Source organism: Sus scrofa, chromosome 1 (genome assembly GCF_054392235.1).
Source record: "Sus scrofa isolate SSC_HxYL_T2T_F1_AM1 chromosome 1, Sscrofa_HxYL_maternal_Yorkshire_Landrace_v2.0, whole genome shotgun sequence".
Lineage (NCBI taxonomy): Eukaryota > Metazoa > Chordata > Mammalia > Artiodactyla > Suidae > Sus > Sus scrofa.
In genome coordinates, this window is record NC_139383.1 from 99,304,551 (window position 1) to 99,322,975 (window position 18,425).

Genomic DNA, 18,425 nt, shown 5'->3' on the forward strand with positions numbered 1-18,425 from the left:
TCTGATAAAGAACTATATATTTGGTTAACTGCTTTGAGTCACTTAGTTACAATGGCTCAGTTACCTATCTGGTTAAATAAAGAACAATAATCTCATAAGACTAGCAAAACACAAGCAATATAGCTAATAGAGTTATGTCTTTTTGATAATGTCCATTCTATTGATTCTTTTCCTGGGTGCAATTAATTTCCTAATGAGTTTCTAATATCCTTTGCAAAAACTCTTGATTATTTTTATTGAGTTATAATATCTCAGAAATTGAATCTTTCAAATTCAGAATTTTTTAAAAAAATTATTTTGTTTTTGAATTTGAGAAAATAATTTCCCCTCTAATTTAAGTCTATTTATCCCTGCCCCTTATAGATTCTGTTGAACTCTGACTAATAGTCTTTTTTTTTCTTAATCTGTACCTGGCATATGGAAGTTCCCAGGCCAGGGATCAGACTGCACTGCTGCTGAAACAATGCTGGATCTTTAACCCACTGAACCACAGTGGGAACTCCTCTGACCAGTATTTTTTAAGAGTTTTCATAGGTAAATCTAAGCCTTCAATTATTTATTTCAAGTTACATTATTTCTTCATTTCTAAAATACATACTGCTTCAAGTGAGCAGGGGGCATATCTGCCTATGAGATGTTAATTGCTAATTTAAGAGTGGTGTTATGTCTACATTTGGTCTGATCCATTACATATTTTTGTGTATGTGTGTGTGTGAATATATATATTTTTAGTCATTTTTGTTTGCAACAGAAACTCAAATTCCACATTAACATCCTTGCCTGTGAGCATTTTATAGACACCAGAAAAAGTTTCAGTCTGGTTCTCCACATTGTTCTGCTATGCTTTATCCAAGTCAAGCTTTGTGAGCCAGCTGCCATCCAATTCTCAACACAGATTCTCTTGCCCATGATTTCACTGACCAAAGTCACGTAGACATTCTCACCTCAACATTTGTGTGGTATCTATGAAATCATCCTGGACATCTGTCATCTCACCCAAAATGTGTATCTAACTAGGTTTTGATACTGTTGCTATGTTGCCTCTTTCAGCCACTGTCCTGTTAGCATGCACATGCACACACACCCCAAATATCACACACATGAAAATAATCATTCCTCCTTGTGATGTTTTGACACCAAAAGCACAACAATTAAACCATTTAGGTGGTGAAACATAATTATAAGTGTAGTTCAAGGAAAAAATGTAAAAATAAATCCCTTAAATTGTATGTTACTTTGCCATCATCAAATAATCAAGACCATGAATGTTATTTCAGGAATTTATTCCATGGTTCCTATTGAAGTTCTATTAGAATGGACTGCATAATTTGAAAACAAATGTATAACTTGAATTCTAACTATACAATTAAAATGTTAAACATGGTTTCAAAATATTCAGCATATTACTTTATTACCTTATTTTAAATTGAATATCCAAAAAACTTTACTAAGTGATTTTATATGTCAAGTTTTCACAGTTGTTGTATTGGTAAAGCATTTTAGCCACAAATTGGAGTATAGTAGTTCGTACTTGTCTATCCTTGTCAAATTGCCTCTTATGCGCCCCTGTGGAAATATTTCTATTCTTATCACAGTTACCAGCAGATTGTAATGACAGTTTTCAATACTTATCATTACCCTTTTCATCATTAAAATTTAAATTATCAGATAAAAATTGAGAAAGAGTAGACCTTAATGTCATTGAGTCAATAATATTTAGAACATAAAAAAAGAATACCAATATTTTTAAAACACAAGGCAAACCCCCCAAAAAACAGAACCACAAAGAAAAAACCCTCAGATTATCTATGAAAGGTAATACAAATGGTCTGGTGAAATTAAATATCATGAATGTAATTGGATGACTTGGAGTATGGAAATTGGTTTTAGGAAAAACGGTGAAAGAGGATAGCTTTTTGGAAATGAGGACATTAAAATTTGACCTTAATTACATTAAGAAAAAGCTGATGAGTTCCCTCTGTGGCACAGTGGGTTAAGGACCTGGCATTTTCTCTGAAACAGTCCAGGTTCAATCCCCAGACCTTCACAGTGGATTAAGGATCAGGTGTTGCTGAAGGTGTGGCACAGCATTGTCTTAGGTCTGTAGTGATTTGCAGCTGTGGCTGATTCAACTCCTCCCCAACCATCCCCCTGCTGCTGGCCCTGGAACTTCCATATGCCTTGGATGCATCCCCCCAAAAAAAAGCTGAATACTTTCAATGTCAATAAATAATTAGCTTTAGTGATGGAAGCAGAGGAAGACTCAATATATATAATGAATGTATTAGGGTTCATTCCCTATGTAGAAAGTAGTAAGACTAATCTTACAGGTTTTTGGCCACTAAACATAAAACCTACATTTGATATTTAACATCATATATTTGAAACAATCTAAAATAATTCATTTTTAAAAGTTTGAAAAGCAGAACCATTAGCAAAGTAAAATCACCAGTGATTTCTATCTGCTTTGTCCAAGAAGCACCATAGAGATTGCACCCAGGTCCCTCCAGTGCCTTTAAATAGTCTTCCTGACTCTTTCAGAGCAGATATTCTGGGAACCCCCAAACCCCATGCAGTTAGGGAAGTGGATCTTGCTGATCATTATTGAATCAAAGGGAAAAAAGACAAGAGAAAAAGGCCATTATGCAATTGACATTTTCTTGCAGTTCTGTGATATAATTCTTATTCCCATTCTGAATATACATAAAGCTAGTTTTTGAGATATATTTATTGGAGATATAATTTGAAAACTAGATACTAAGCATGAGAATTTCTCATTGCTTTTTTCCCCTAAGAGATCTTGTTTATTATTTTGATTTAAAATATATAATTTCATAATCTAATTAATCATATATATTTCATTTGTTGTCATGAGTTCAAGAAAACAAGACTATATCTTCAAATACTGATTGGAATTGGATGTTATCAAATATGTGAGTTCTTATTTTCCTTTCTCGTTCTCCATTTTTTCTTTTTTCCTTGCTTTTTAAATTTTTTCATGCAGGTGTCTATATAAAGTCAACTATTTGAACATATATATATATATATAATCAAATATCCTTATCTGCTTTTTTCCCAAATAAATTATTTTTCCTGAATATGTATTCTAAAAAATTGGTCTGCTTGGTAGCTACTTCTTTTATGATATTTACTAGCTTCTAAGCCTATAAGTTGTGTCATACTATAATTCAGCATTTTAATTGTTCACAAAAAACTTTAAGCCTGTTTTAACAGAAAATGGACAATGGGAATGCCATCTTGAAATCCTGGTTTTCAGACCTTGGACTTTGAGTCCTATCTTGGGATTGCTAGGATAAGAGGTTAAATGAATTTTAGAATATTTTGAAACCTACTTTGGACAGAAAAGCGATGATAAAAAAAATAAAAGTTGGAAATATAAAATAGTTAAATAAATCAATAAATAAGCAGAATAAAGATGATAAAATGATGACAATTATTTGATAAATTATTTAGTCAGTAAGTTGGTGTAAAAAATATTTCTTGGCAGCTGAAAAAAAATCCATGAAGATGATGATTCCTTATTTTCTTAAGAGGAAACAGATACTAAAATTTGAGGGACTTTCTCCTAAATCAAACAGATCAGTAGCAGAATCTACATTTCTTTGCTTCATGTGTCTTAGGTCTACAATGATTTGCAATAATCTTTGATGTTTGAAATAAATTGGGGTAGTGTAGTAGGAAATTTCAGTGGCCACAGTTGGAGAAGTTGAAATTATATAATTAATAGCTATTTCTTTATTGAAAATCATGCATATATTATTCAAATTTTTAAAAATGCAGAAACTTAAAAATGACCTACATAAAATATATGAATGAATATATGAATGAAATAACTCTTTTCTTGAAGTGTTTGATTCAAGTATTCCTAACTATAAAAGAGAGATTATCTCTTGTAGATTTCTGAAAGTCATCATAAATAAATGTTTACCTTGATTTCTGTTCTCTCACTTGTGAAGTGGGAAATAACTACCAGGTACCCCATATCCTGGTAGTTATTTAGGGATTTTTCAGTAGTGACCAGATGTCAAAATAGTTTCTTTTTTTTCTTTTGTCCTTTTAAGGGCCACACCCATGGCACATAGGGGTTCCCAGGCTAGGGGTCTAATTGGAGCTGTTGCTGCTGACCTACACTACAGCCACAGCAACACTGGATCCTTAACCCACTGAGCAAGGCCAGGGATCAAACCCACCACCTCATGGTTCATAGTTGGATTTGTTTCCACTGCTCCATGACAGGAACTCCCCAGAAAAGTTTCTAACATCTGTAGAAATCTATATTCAATAGTATGTTAAACTCATTGAAGACAATTTATACCTGAGCTCCCTTTGTTTTATAAATGGTGAAACATTTATGGCATATGAATCCTTTTTTTGAATTAGTAATGAAATAGTTGATTTTAGTTAATTCTTGTGAGGTATTAGATGCACATATTTATATCTATATATTTTATAGGGATTTTTTAATTGGATTCTCACAAGATTTCTATGTGGTAGGTACTATTATTATCACTGTTTTCAGTTGTAAAAACAACAGCAAAACAACAAACAAGCCTCAGAGAATATGTAACATGCCTAAAATTATTCAACAGTTAAGTAATGGGCCATCTACTGCAACCCATTTGGTGTAACTCAAGCACCCTCAGTTACTATGATAACCTGTCTTCCTTGTAAGTACAATTGCACATTTTCTTTTAGAAATAAAGATTAGTCAGTCTTTTTTCCTAAGAAACATTTTCTGGGAGATAGAGGAAATCAAAATAATGCTGAAAATCAGGACTTGGGTGGTTGTGGTTGTTTTTCCCTTTTTATTCCTTTTTCGATTCTGTGGTAAGGCAGAGTGAACATTAGTTTCTTAACTATTCCTTTTAGGATACTTTCCAGTGTAGGTTTTTTAATTGAGTAGCAGAGCTGATGTTTTCAGTTAATTAGAAGCAGTAGATATGAATGTTCTTTCCACTGAATCCACCACATATCAGATACTTTTTGTGTAGCACGACCTAAGTATTCAGCATCCTCTGTTACAAATGTATTGTTTTCTTCCATTAAAACTATAATAAGAGTCAGTATTAGTTCAGCAAAACAGAGGGATGAAAAAGAGAAAATTATATATTTATCTTCAATAATAGCAGTTATTAGATTTAAGAAATAATCTTCAGATTTATTGAAATCTTATCACATTTACACAACTATAACTAGACTTTTTAATGCTGATATGAAAACCATATTGGAGTTCCTGTTGGGGACCAGCAGTAATGAACCCGATTAGTATCCATGAGGACACAGGTTCCATCCCTGGCCTCACTCTATGGGTTACGGATCCTGTGTTGCCATAAGCTGTGGTGTAGTTTGCAAACATGCCTTGGATCCCATATTGCTGTGGCTGTGGTATAGGCCAGCAGCTGTAGCTCTGTTTCAATCCCTAGCCTGGTAATTTATATATGCTGGGGTCACATGCCTAAAAAGCCAAAAAAAAAAGCAAAAATAATCCACTGTATCATGTAAAAAGGGATGCATATATTAGCATAAATGTAGATTTATTATATATATAGATGAGTTTCCTGTTTTCTTATATTAGATATCTCCTTATGGAGGAGAGTGAGGTGGATAGAAATGTATCAGTCTGTTTATATCTTTTATGACAATTGATGGCATAGTGTGCTCTACATTTACCAAAGTAATTGACCCAGCTTTTAAATATGTTTCAATTCTGAAAGGTATGTCTGTCCTTTTGTTCTTACTTTTATTTTTTTTAATTTTTAATGATTTCTATTTTTCTATTACAGTTGGTTTACAGTGTTCTGTCAATTTCTATAGTACAGAAAAGTGACCAAGTCATGCATATATATGTGTGTGTGTGTGTATTCTTTTTCACACATTATCATCCATATATCACACACACACACACACACACACATATATATATATATATATATATTCTTTTTCTCACATTATCATCCATCATGTTCCATCATAAGTGACCAGATACAGTTCTCTCTGCTACACAGCAGGATCTCATTGCTTATCCACTCCAAATGCAATAGTTTGCATCTAATTCCAGACCTTCCCATCCCCCCCTCCCCCTTGGCAACCACAAGTCTGTTCTCCAAGTGCATGAGTTTCTTTTCTGTGGGAAGTTTCATTTGTGCCGTATATTGGATTCCAGATATAAGTGATACCATATAGTATTTGTCTTTTTCTTTTTGACTTAATTTCACTCAGTATGAGAGTCTCTAGTTCCATCCATATTGCTGCAAATGGCATTATGTCGTTCCTTTTTATGGTTGAGTAGTATTCCATTGTGTATATATACCACTTCTTCTTAATCCTTTCACCTGTGGATGGACATTTAGGTTATTTCCATGTCTTGGCTATTGTGAACAGTGCTGCAATGAACATGCAGGTGCATGTGTCTTTTTCAAGGAAAGTTTTGTCTGAATATATGCCCAAGAGTGGGATTGCTGGGTCATATGGTGGTTCTATATGTAGTTTTCTGAGGTATTTCCATACTGTTTTTCATAATGGTTGTGACAATTTACCTTACCATCAATAGTGTAGGAGGGTTCCTTTTTCTTCACGCCCCCTCCAGAATTTGTTATTTGTGGACTTCCTAATGATGGCCATTCTGATAAGTGAGAGGTGGTACCTCATAGTAGTTTTGATTTTCATTTCTCTAATAATCAGTGATGTTGAGCATTTTTTCATGTGCTTGTTGGCCATCTGTATATTTTCTTTGGAGAAGTGTCTATTCAGTTCTTCTGCCCATTTTTTAATTGGGCTGCTGGGTTGGTTTGTTTCCTTGTTTTTTGTAGTTGAGTTGTATAAGTTATTTGTATATTTTTGAGTTTAAGCTCTTGTCAGTTGCATTGTTTGAAATTATTTTATCCCAGTCCATAGATTATCCTTTTTTTATGGTTTCCTTTGCTGTGCAAAAGATTGTCAGTTTGATTAGGTCCCATTGGTTTATTTTTGCTTTTATTTCTGTTGCCTTGAGAGACTGACCTAAGACAACATTTGTAAGGTTGATGTCAAAGAATGTGTGCCTATGTATTCTTCTATGAGTTTGATAGTGTGTTGTCTTACGTTTAAGTCTTTAAGTCATTTTGAGTTTATTTTTGTGCATGGTGTGAGGGTGTGTTCCAATTTCATTGATTTACTTGTGGATGTCCAGTTTTACCAGAAACCCTTGCTGAAAAGACTGTCTCTTTTCCCATTTTATACTCCTGCCTCCTTCATCAAAAATTAATTTACTGTAGGGGTCTGGGTTTATTTCTGGGTTCTCTATTCTGTTCCATTGGTCTGTATGTCTGTTTTTGTTCCACTACTAGACTGTTTTGATTACTATGGCTCTGTAATATTTCCTGAAGTCTGGGAGAGTTATGCCTCCTGTTTGGTTTTTGATCCTCGGGACTGCTTTGGCAATTTGGGTCTTTTATGGTTCCATATAAACTTTTGGATTGTTTGTTCTAGTTCTGTGAAAAATGTCATGGTTAATTTGATGGAGATAGAATTGAATCTGTAGATCACTTTGGTAGTATGGCCATCTTTATGATATTAATTCATTCAGTCCAGGAGCATGGAATATCTTTTATTTTCTTGATTCCTCTTTAATTTTCTTGATTAATGTTTTATAGTTCTCATCATGTAAGTCTTTCACCTCCTTGGTCAGGTTTATTCCTAGGTATTTAATTTTTGGGGTGTGATTTTAAAAGGTATTTTATTTTTGTATTCCTTTTCTAATATTTCCCTGTTAGTATACAGAAATGCAGCAGATTTCTGAATGTTAATCTGGTATCCTGCTACTTTGCTGAATTCATTGATCAGTTTGCATACTTTTTGGGTTGAGTCTTTAGGGTTGTCTATGTATAGTATCATGTCATCTGCATACAGTGACAATTTTACCTCTTCTCTTCCAGTTTGGATACTTTTTATTTCTATTGTTTGTTTGATTGCTGTAGCTAGGACTTCCAAAACTATGTTGAATAAAAGTGGTGAGAGTGGGCATCCTTGTCTTGTTCCAGATTTTCGTGTGAAGACTTTCAGCTTTTTTCCATTGAGTATTATATTTGCTGTGGATTTTTCATAAATGGCTTTTATTATTTTAAAGTGTGTTCCCTCTATGCCCACTTTGGTAAGTGTTCATCCTTTATGAATGGATGTTGGACTTTGTCAAATGCTTTTTCTGCATCTACTGAGATGATTGTGTGGTGTATGATGTTGATTGTTTTGTGTATGTTGAACCATCCTTGTGAACCTAGGATGAATCCAACTTGGTTGTGGTGTGTGATTTTTTTTTATATGTTGTTGGATTTGGTTGGCTAAAATTTTGTTGAGAATTTTCACATCTATGTTCATCAAAGATAATGGCCTATAATTTTCTTTTTTTGGTAGTTTCTTTGTTTGGTTTGGGGATTAGGGTGATGATTGCTTCATAGACTGTCTTTGGTAGTGTTCCTTCTTCTTAAAACTTTGGAAAAATTTAAGGAGGATTGGTATAAGTTACTCTTTGTATGTTTGATAGAATTCTCTTTTGAAGCCATCTGGTCCTGGACTTTTGTTTATAGGGAGTGTTTTTTATTACACATTCAATTTCATTTCTTGTTATCAATCTTTTCAGTTGATCTGTTTCTTCTTGATTCAGTTTTGGCAGGCTCTAAGTCTCTAGAAAGTTGTCTATTTCTTCTATGTTGTCAAATTTGTTGGCTTACAATTATTCACAGTATTCTCTTATTACTTTTTTTTGTATTTCTTTATAACTTTTGAGATTTATCCTTTTTCATTTCTTATTTTTTCCTTGTATTTTTTCTCTCCTCTTCTTGGTGAGTATGGTTTTATTGTTTTTTTTTTCTATTTTCTAAATGTCTATTTTGTTGATTTCCTCTTTGATTTTTATGATTTCCTTCCTTCCACTGACTTTAGGTTTTGTTTGTTCTTCTTTTTCTAATTCATTTAGTTGGTGGGTTATGTTGTCAATTTGAGATTTTTCTTATTTTTTGAGGAAGGCCTATATCACTGTGAACTTCCCTCTAAGCGCTGCTTTTGCAGCATCCTGTAGATTTTGAATGGTTTTGTCTTCATTATCATTTGTCTAGAGACATTTTTAAATTTCCTTTTTGATTTCCTAAAGTCAAGCTAACTACTTTGGATATTAGCAGTTTCTAATTTTGGAATCATATTCTGTAATTTCATGAAATATTTTGTCACAACTTTTGTTTTAATTATTAAATGTGTTGGTTAATTTAGGAAAATATATATCTTAAAACAAATGTCAGATGGAATAAAGTGCAATGTTTAGTTGCTGTAATAACCTTCACAAAGAGGCTGACAAATGTTATCAATGTATAGGGTTTATCATTTTATAAAACTGAGCCTTGAGGTTTTGTAATATATTTTAGGTCATCTTGGAGAAAGGTACTAAAAGATGTAGTGCTATATTTTGCACCAATGAAATATTTCCTTTGTAACTAAAATATTCCAGGACTTCGTCCCATGGACATATGATGAGCCTGATAAGGAAAGAGATTCAGTTGAAGAGGTTGGAAAGGACTGAGTGAAAAAACATCTCTAAATGCTGTCTGCTCCTCCACGGGTGCTGTCACAAAAGGAAGTGCCTTAAAGTGTGACTAAAGGACAAAAATGATGAGATCCCCTGGGTTAGACTGGAAAGTAAACTGGGAAATAAGGTTGATTTCAGGAAGCCAGAAATGTCCTAGAAGCCCATACAATGGAGACTTCCCCCCAAAGATGTGATGGTTGCTCTTTTCCTCCCTCCATTTCAAAAATGTTCATGAAAATTTTCTTAAGGCATGTTCTAATATAGTCACCCAAATATTCAAAATTATACCTCATGGAAGTTTAGTGACATTACTAAACTTTCAGTACGTAGCACAGATATAGTCATTGGGAAGGACTAAGAATTATGGTGACCATCTTGTCATTAAAGAAAAGACATCACCAGTGCTCTTTTACATATAACCAAGATTCAAAAATCACTCTCAGAGTTTAATACTGAAAGCGCATCTCAAAATTTACCCCCAAAATAGTGTCCTATCTTTAAATATTTACCTTGTTGTTCATAGGAAGTGTGAGGCTTTGACATTTATCATCATGTCAATGAGTTGCTTATTTGCTCTATTCTTGTCACTGTATGTCTGCTCTAATGAACTTTACTTGTGGTTAGAGATTGTGTGTATTTTGTACCTTGCTGTACCCTTAGCACCAAGATAATGACTGTCTTATAATAATGTATATTTACTGAATGAGTGAGTTTTAAATAATTTCACAAAGTTGCATGTTTCAGGCATATTAACTTCTTCCTCTAAATGATCAGACCCTCAGAAGCAATGGGACATGAAAGCATCACAGAATTCATCCTTCTGGGTCTTTTTAATGATGAGAAGGCAAGGTTGCCTGCATGGTGTTGTTCTCACTTTGCTACATTGCAATCCTCTCAGGAAACCTGCTTATTCTTCTCACCATCTGGGGCAGCCACCTCAGTGAACAGCCCATGTACATTTTCCTTAGCTACTTGTCCTTCACGGACATCTGATTTACCTCCACCGTGGCCCCCAAACTCATCACTGACTTATTGGTCCAGCAGAAGATCATCTCCTACAACAGCTGCATGGCCCAGATGTTTTCTGCCCACTTCTTTGGCGCCACTGAGATCTTCATCTTGGTGGCCATGGCCTATGACCACTATGCAGCCATCTGCCAACCTCTGCACTATATTGTCATCATGAACAGCCAGGTGTGCTATGTCCTCATAGTGGCGTCTGCTCTCGGAGCATTTATCCATTCAATCCTGCAAGTACTGATTGTTCTCATATGTCCCTTCTGTGGTCCCAATCAGATAGACCACTATTTCTGTGATGTGTTCCCCTTGCTGAAGCTGGCCTGCATGGACACTAGCCTGTTGGTGATCGCAATCATTACCACCACAGGGGTGCTGTCCATTTTGACCTTGGTGGCCTTGGTCATTTCTTACATCATCATCCTGTCCATGCTGTGGACCCACTCCTCCGAGGGCTACCACAAAGCCCTCTCCACCTGTGGCTCCCATGTCACCATCGTGTTCTTTTTCTTCTTGCCCCCAACTTCACCTATGTCCCCATGGCTGATTCTGTCAGTAACGACACAATTTTTGCCCTGTTTTACGCCATGATTGCCCCCATGTTCAACCCTCTCATCTATACACTGAGAAACACAGACATGAAGGATGCTATGAGGAAAGTGTGGTGCTGAGATTAACTCACCAAAGGGAAGTGTAGCCACTGGGGTGTGTGCCCTTTGCTGGATCTGTTCTGTCCACGGAACCATTAACATGAACACATGCAGAAGGTACAGGGAGATTCTGTACTGCCAGCAAAAGTTGCAAGCCTTGAAGAGAGAGGGCCCCTCTGCCACTTCCCTTTCCTTGTTTTATCCTATTTTTTATCTTTTTAGGGCTACACATGTGGCATATGGAAGTTCCCAGGCCAGGGATCGAATTGGAGATGTAGCTTCGATCTACTCCACAGCTTGCAGCAATGCCAGATCCTTAACCCACTGAGTGAGTCCAGGGATCGAACCTGAATCCTCATGGATACTAGTCAGGTTCTTAACCTGCTGAGCCATAATGGGAACTCTTGTCACTTTACTTTTTTGAGACTGTACTGGGGGAATAGATCTGACACTCTGGAACTTATGACTAACATTCTGGAACATTCTGTCCTTAACAATCACTGGGATAGTGGGCATCAAAGCATGTTTGTCAGGGCAAATTACAAAGACTGCAAGATTTAACATCTGTGTCCATCTTAACTGAGACCCCTCTCACAGAGCTGTCTGAAACACCTCCATATTTTTAAGGCTTCCACTGCAGTAATTTTAAAAAAGCAATGTGAAACATTTTACAAGTGTTTTATACTTTAATTCTTTCAGTTACACATTGTGCTTCTAAAAAATGCAGTATAAATATACTACTCATACCATATTTATGGATGTTGTTGTAATTAATACTTAGTGCCTTATCACTTACTTAGTGGTAATTAGAAGTTTTAAATTGGATAATGAACTATTTTTTCAATCTTAGAAATGTAATTTTGTTATGTTATTTATCACCTCCCTTTTTTTGGGGGAGGGATCAATGTCTTTAGTTTGTGAGGAAAAAATAATGTTATGGAGACTTGCCAGGGCCCTCAAGTTATGGCAGAGCTGAGTCTCCTAATTCCCACTCCAGGATTCTTCCCACCATATTTCCTTCCTGACATAGCTGAACCTTGAATGCCTCCATTGACAGGGAGCTTACCACATCCCGAGGTCACTCAGGACATGGTTTTGAAGTTTTAGTGTTAGAAATGTCTTCTGAAAATTGAGCCAGAACCTGCTTGCCTGTAATTTCTGTCTTTCCTTCTTGTTCTTCCCCTGTAAGTCATGCAGAGAACAACTGATTCTAGACTAGAGTTTCTCAGCCCCTGGGGCCAGAGGAGTTTTTGTTGTGCATGTTTGGGGGGGAGCTGGTGTGGGGGTGGTGTATGAGTGTAGGAGGAGTTTGTGCATTGTAGGATTGGAACAGAATTCCTGGACTTGACCTCCTGGATCCCATACCCTCTCAGTCGTGACATTGAGTTTCTCTAGACATTTGCCATGTGCCCCCCAGGGGTAAAATCACTCCAGTAAAGAGCCGCCATTCTATAGGAATGACAGTCCAAGGTTTCAGGGTCTCTCAGGAGCCTAGAAAGAGATAGCTCCCTTGTCTCCACCCAAAGAAGCCAGCACCATAGCCCAGGGGGAGGTAATGGACAGGCCATAAGCTTCTCCTTTAGAAAATAATGACACAGATTCAATTAGGTGCCTCAGTCTCAGGAGTTTGGAGCTCATTTCTGAGCTCCATGATGGTCCTCTGGGTATCTCTGATGTAGAAGCAAGACTTGGCATCATAGGAATATCTTGACTTGGCACTCAAGCCAAAGAAGAGGCAGCTCCCTCCTCAGACATTTTTACTTCTGGAAAGAAAAGGGTCTGTCTTTGAGAAGGGGATGTGATAATAACTCTAAGCCCTGCTGATGGAGAAGATTGGTTCCACATGCAGACAGATGGGAGAGGAAGCTGGGGCGAGGAAGGTAGACCATAGGGCACTTCTGGAAGACAGCCCGAAGTGGTCAGTGCTCTGTTCACTTCAACAACCCCCCCCAAAAGAGTTTAGCCACAACTTGAAAAGTAACCCCCCCAGGTCATCATGCAGGAGGCTGGAGGCCCCACATGCACTAGCGGCAGAGAGATCTGCTTCATGTGGAAGACCTGCCTGATTCATATTTGAAATAAAGGCCAAAGACATTGAGAAATGGACACTGGCATAGTGTGACTGGGCAGCCTGATGGCCAGGCCACCAAGTGGGGCCTTATCCCCTCATTTTAAAAGTCTTCACAGTGTACTAATTGATACTTTTTGTAAATATGCAAAATGAATAGCTCTCACTCTGTGAAAGATCATGAGCTGCAGGAAGCACAAGGCTGAAGGGATGGATGTTCCTGGGATGCATTTGGTTAACCCTCTCTGTTCCTCATGCTAATAGTATGTTTTTATGTTTTCTTCTATTATCCAAGCTCTGAAAATCTGTCTCATTTCCACTCACACAGTTCCTCAGAGGAGGGAGAACGATTAGACTAAGAAGTAGGTATAAACTGGGGCATAAGCTAAGATCAATTTTGGTACATTAAGGTCTTGGTACATTGAGACAAGAATCTTCCAGTTTATGAATTGAAAGAGACTTCTTTTTTTTTTTTTGAGGCCGAAATAGTTTTTTTTAATAACCACACTATATTTACTTCTGAACTTCCTGATAACTCAGACCATGGAACTATTTAATGGGTCAAAGTAATTCTTATTGTTTGGTAAGTAGAAGCATACTTTTTTTTTATTTTCCCACTGTACAGCAAGGGGGTCAGGTTATCCTTACATGTATATATTACAATTATATTTTTCCCCCACCCTGAAAGAGACTTCTGATGTCACCCAGGGTCCTCTAAGTCCTGGAGGGTGTGTTCACCAAGTTTTCAAATATGAGAGACCCAGACTTCTCATCATCCGGTGCCCCAACCTCTTCAGCCTAGTCTCCACTAAGAAATTGTATATCTTTAAAGAATTATTGTGCCTTGTTCAAAAGGAATCCACATTTTAAGGTGAGGTTTACACACGCAGAAATTAGCTAGAGGTTGATGAAGATTTTGGCAATATAGTTTCTCTTCCAACAAGACCCTGACATGTGTACTGCCTGAAAATTTAGGAGACTTAAAACATGACAGGAGGCAGAAAAATAACGAAGTGCATTGAAAAGGAGCTGAGCAAGACAATAGCAAAGCAAGTCAGGGTTTTGTTTTGACATAGGTCTGGTGGTGACTACCTCCTGAGAGGCTGATCCAATTCAGGAAGGCAAAGGGTGACAGAACTGCCAGAGCTTCATGGGCAGCTGTCAAATTCTGGTGTTTATTTTTCATAAGCCTGTTCCTGATGCTTATGTAGGCCACTTTTTCCAGTGATGGATTATATTTTCTTACTGTGACAAATTAACTATTTTGTTGCTTCTAAGAAAAGACATGTCTTAAAGAAGTCTATTTCAACATGGCTCATACTTACCTTGTGTTGACTCTATTCTTATAATTTACCAACAAAGGAGGGGTGAAAAGGAATCTACCCAAGTGTGGCAGTACTATGCCCTTCTCTTCCTATGTGTTATCCTGGATGAAATAGAGGGAAGGAGACTGGCTTCCTACTTAGGTATTTAGAATTTGCTTTTTATTATTCATTATTTATTTTTTATTATTTATTATGTATCTTATCATCTAATTTATTATTCATTATTTATTTATTATTATTTTTATTATTACTGTCCCTCATGCCCATTCTGCCATTTGGCCTTTTACACAGCTCCTTTCAAAGCACTTTCACTAAATACACTGGAAGTTTTACCAATTCAAAAATATGTCTCCCAGGAGCTCCTGTTGTGGCTCAGTGGTAATGAACCCAACTAGTATCTATGAGGATGTGGATTAGATCCTGACCTTGCTCAGTGGGTTAAGGATCCGGTGCTGCCATGAGCTGTGGTATAGGTCACAGAGGCAGCTCAGGTCCCACGTTGCTGTGGCTGTGGTGTAGACCAGCTCCAATTTCTCCTAGCCTGAGAAGCTCCATATGCCTCAGGTGAGGCCCTAAAAAGTAAGAAAAAAAAGAATGTGCCTCCCACTCCTACAGTGTGATTATGCTATTCTTAGATAAACCAGTTCAATAATGTCATGTATCAGCCATTCCTCAACTCACCACTTACACATTAGACATTGAAAATTCTTGCTTATGTGCCTTTGGATCAACTGGGGTTCAGCTGACCCCAGTTGACTAGGCTAAAGTCCAAATTGCAGAGTAGGCTCAGATACACTTCATGTTGTTTTCCTTTTTTTTTAAAATAAAATTAAGTGGTAGGTTAGCCTGAGGAAAATGAAATTTTATATCTGTACATGTGATGTTGGACTGTATCATTGACTTTTATGGAGAACAAAGAGTATGTACAGTGTTGCATCTCTCTACACTGCGGTGCACTTACCTTGTGGATTTTTTACACTGAAAGTGTAGAAGAAGAACAATTTTGAATATCTGAAGTAAGTGATGAAGTTATATTACATCTCAAAACACAAAACAAAGCAGGTTACCAGGTAAGAACTGAACACATCAGAATACTGTCAAGATGAGGACTTCCCACTCAGTTACTATTTTAAAAAATGTAGCGAAAATTCTGGAGGCTCTGACGTGATGTATGTTTCAATCTCTTGGATATGTTCAAAAGAGAAAAGGGATAGTAACATGTAGAGGAACATGAAAGCTGTCTTTACCTATTCAAGTGAGCAGTACATATTTTAATTTTTGTTTGCTATTCCAGGGGACAGGAGTATAACCACAGGTTAGAAGATACACACACATATATATATATAGTTTTTATTGTTTCTACTGTGAAATAAACTAGGTTATTCATTTAGAAAATGAAAAGTGTTACCATTTATTTTCATCAGTAAAGGCTGTAATCAAAGTCACATCTGCCGTCTTTTAACAGTGAGATTATAAAGCTACATGACTGGCAGCCAATGTATAGATCCTACGTCTATAAAATAAAATGATGTTGTTGATGAGACTCACCCCCACAGAAACTGGAGAGTGTTGAATTATCATGATTCTTGGCCATCTCTTTCCAAGGAACCAAGAAGACTCTCTGGGCTCTTCTGATTGGATTGACTCTGAGGAAATTTTTTTAACCAGAATACATTTATAAAATCAGTGGTAGAAACAAGAAAACCATTTCCTATGTTCTCTTTGTTGATCTTTTTTTGTATATAATTATTTTTATTTTATTTTTTCACTATAGCTGGTTTACAGTGTTCTGTCAGTTTTCTAGTGTACACCATGGTGACCCAGTTACAAATACGTGTATAGATTCTTTGTTTGTTGATCTTTGAGAGTACTGAATCTGTCAGCTTTTACCTTCCCAGGGACTTCAGACTGTCAATATCCCTAATGTCCCTTGATAGTCAAGTCTTTCATGCAGAGTCATAAAGGGAAGAGCATTGTAGAGGACACATCAAATGGATAACATTTATTCATTCCAGAATTTTATAAATTTACTTCAAGTTTAGGTCTCATTGTGTTACAGCAGAAATATAGAAATATATATCTGAAGGTAAGGCTCTTGAGGTTTTATTGATCCATAAACCCCTTGTGCTCTAAGAACATAAACAATCTCCAGTGTTTCCAAGTCTAAGGTCTTGGATATACCATTGCCTGGATAAAAATTATCAGAGAAGATTGTTACAAAGGCATATTTGTGTAGACCCTCTAACACTAGCCTACTGGATCAGAAATTCTTGGAATAGATGCTTTTATCTATTCAGAAACCTCTCAAGATGATTTCAATGATCAGACAAGTTTCAGAAGTACCAACCTATGGACCACTTTAAAATTGAGCAAATGGAGGTTCATGTAGATTCAGTAAGTGTATGTCCAAGCATGGACTATTAATAAGCATGGGTTTGTGTGGCCCAGGGCAAGGGACTCCTAATTGTGACTTTGAATCCAGGTATCTTGCTTCATTTTGATCTTTCTTAGTTCTGTGAATGCCTTATCATTAGAGATCATTTTTTTAAAGCAATACATAACAGTCATCAACCTAATGTGTGAGTGCAAAATGCACACACATGCACACACACTTGAATACAATCACACACACAGACACACACACCCAATCCACAACAATAAACACAGACCCAGGTATGGTCAGCAACTTGAATAATAAGATTTGTGGAAAAGACAATGTAACACTTGCGGAGATATAATCAGTGATGTGATCTCAGGTTGGGTGAAGTGAAGGAGGAATATAGCACCAGGAAGTGTCAGTTCACATAAGAAAGATATGTTTATTTGTTCAGAACAAATGTCTCTAGAATCCACAGCTGGAAATCAGGTCATGCTAATCAAGGAAGCAGTGATAAATGGCTCATGGTTTTCAGTAAAGCTGCTTGGCTCAAACAGTGGAGGGAATATGATTTCCCAACCATGCATTTCAGCAAATTGTGTTGACCCTCTTGATTGAGGCACAATCATGTATTCATTAGAAATATTTTGTTTTCCTTCAGTTTCATGAGCGTTTCCTGTTAGTCACTTTACATTAATAGGGACAGATTCTCTAGCTACAGAGTACTAGTAAAGATGAGTCAATTAGCAGAAGCGCATTCATGGGATGTTAAGGTTAAACCGGGGATCTTAGAGGTAGTTTTTTCCAAATTATTGTTTGGGTGAAGAAACTGAGCTAGAGAAAGAAAAAAGCTTTTTCTCCAAACCAGAGGACAAGGACAGGTCTTTTGTTTTCCAAGTCTGTTCTTTTTTCTCGTTGACGTTCTGTGCTTACAGCCCCCCCCATCCCAACCTCAGGAAATTTAGTTTTCACTGTTTTAGAGGATTTGTATCAGAACATCTCAGATCTATGTCATCTTCCATGTAGCTTTTCATTCATACAGCATATACTTTTGAATGCACAGTATGTAACGATCATGGTTTTAAATACTAGAAAACAGCCTTACTTCACAGAGGACTCTCATTCTTTAAAGACATTGGCAAATGGGGAAATGGGGAGGAGAAAATCATGGTGCTGAGTATGATCATGCTGAGCTTCTGAGTTTAATGAGATTTCTTTGTCTTTGATATTTTAGAAAATTATGCTTATGGACTTTTCAAACCAATAAAGTAAGAGTGATTTTAAAATATCTTACTTCTATAGACCATTTTATTCTCTCATTTGCTCCTCCAAAAACATCCCTGTGAGGTTATTATTGCCTTCCCTGTGCAGATGAGAACATTGAAGATCATCCACCTTGTATTGTTACTTCCAA

General features: G+C 36.5%; 1 pseudogene; it reads left to right on the plus strand.

Moving 5' to 3' along the window:
- Positions 1-10,361: 10,361 nt before the first annotated feature.
- LOC146406192 (olfactory receptor 4P4-like) lies at positions 10,362-11,288 on the plus strand (annotated as a pseudogene).
- The last annotated feature ends 7,137 nt before the right edge of the window (positions 11,289-18,425 follow it).